The following is a 1806-nucleotide window of genomic DNA, read 5'->3' on the forward strand; positions in this document are numbered from 1 at the left end:
GTTTCAAATTGCTAACCTTGAGATTAGCAGCCTGACATATAACTACTACACTACCAGAGCTGCTATATAAAATAAATATTTGCCCATAATTGAAGAGTTATATGATAAAATAAAGTCTTTTAAACGTAAATGAACCCTTGTATTGCAGTGGTTAAGTTGCTAGCTGAAAGGTTGTCAGTTTGAACCCACCCTGTGGCTCTGTGGGAGAAAAACCTGGTGATCTGCTCCCATAAGGGTTATAGCCTAGAGAACCTTATGTGGCAGTTCTGCTCGGCCACATGGCATCTCAATGAGTCACAAATTGTCTTGATAGCACCTAACCAGGAGCTCTGGTGGTGGAGTGGAATGCGTATTGGGTTGGTAACTCAAGAATCCACCAGCTTCTTCTTGGGAGAAGATGAGGTTTTCTGATCCTGTAAAGATTTCAACCTCAGAAATCCTATAAAAGGTCACTGTGGGAAAAAAAAAAAAAGGTCACTGTGGGTCAGAATTGATTCAGCATTACCCAACTACTACCACCATCACTGCCAGCAATACCCAGCCCAGTGCCATCTAGTCGATTCTGCCTCATAGTCACACTGTAGGACAGGGTAGAACTACTCTATAGGGTTTCCAAGACTGGAAATCTTTACAGTAGTGGACAGCTTCATCTTTCTCCCATAGAGTGATGGGTGGATTTGAACCAGTGCTTAACCCATTATACCACCAGAGCTCCTTAATAACAAAGGAAGTTAAAATGCTCTATTGCAGTGCTTCTCAATCTCTGTTAAAGGATAAACTTAAAATTAAAAAAAAAAGTTCATTTGGGGCCAATACTTTAGTAAAATGGAAAAAAAAAAGCAAAACTGCTGAAAAATGAAATTGTAAAAGAAAGACAAAAATAAAAACATATTGCTAGATTTAGTAGATGAAATTATTTTAATAAATGTAATTATGAGTAAACCATGAAGAAACAGAAAATAACTATAAAAGTGTCACATTTATTGAAAATGTGCATAGGAAGCAATTAATATGCTAATTACACAGTAATCTCATGGATTGATAACAAAAACTGGAAAAAGAAAAAAAAACTGCCATTCCTTTCCCATTTCTAAATTTAGAATAGGATGAAGATTTACCTTACCAGTAAAATCTGATTATTCACATATAACAGTGCTACAGTCTGCGTGTTTAAGAAGTTTCAGCCACTCCACTCTTCTTTAAAATCCTGTGTTTCAATTTTAAGTGATTGCTTTCTTATGCTTAGTAAAGGGAAGGACAGCAAAAAAGAGGGAGACCCCCAAAGAGATGGATTGGCTCAGTGGCAGCAATAATGGACTTAGAGGTATAACAACAGTTGTGAGGACCAGGCTGTTTTGTTCTGTTGCACACACAAAACCAGCTTTCTTCATAATCTGAATGTGTTCTGCATAGTTAATTAACCCATGCTATGAAGCAAGGATTGCTAGAAGCTTGTGAACTGGTAATACTGAGAAACTTTGTGGCATAAGTTGGAATTTGTTATATTAGTTTTATGTCTCATTTGTCTGTTGAAAATCTGTGAAATACGCTTTCTGTGAACATTCATCACTATGTGCAGAGCTGTTATTTCAATTACCTGGTTTCGTTTAGTGTAAGAAATGAGCACAGAGGCAGTGTCTGACCTCCTCTGATTTGTGGGTGTGGAAGGAGGAGAATCACCATCAGCATCAGGTGATTCTGTGAGGAGGAGGTCAGATATAGCTTCATCCTCTTCCTTCTTTCCCAATCTGACACCAGCCATCCCTCCACAGCACTCTCTCCTTCTGGGCTGAGTTCAGTAATTCT

The 1806-nt window shown here is 38.2% G+C and overlaps 1 pseudogene; it reads right to left on the reverse strand.

Annotated features, from left to right (window-relative positions):
* Positions 1 to 1762, reverse strand: part of LOC102833793 — a 15920-nt pseudogene extending 14158 nt beyond the window's left edge.
* Between the last annotated feature and the right edge of the window lie 44 nt (positions 1763 to 1806).

Source organism: Chrysochloris asiatica, unplaced genomic scaffold (assembly GCF_000296735.1).
Source record: "Chrysochloris asiatica unplaced genomic scaffold, ChrAsi1.0 scaffold00080, whole genome shotgun sequence".
NCBI lineage: Eukaryota > Metazoa > Chordata > Mammalia > Afrosoricida > Chrysochloridae > Chrysochloris > Chrysochloris asiatica.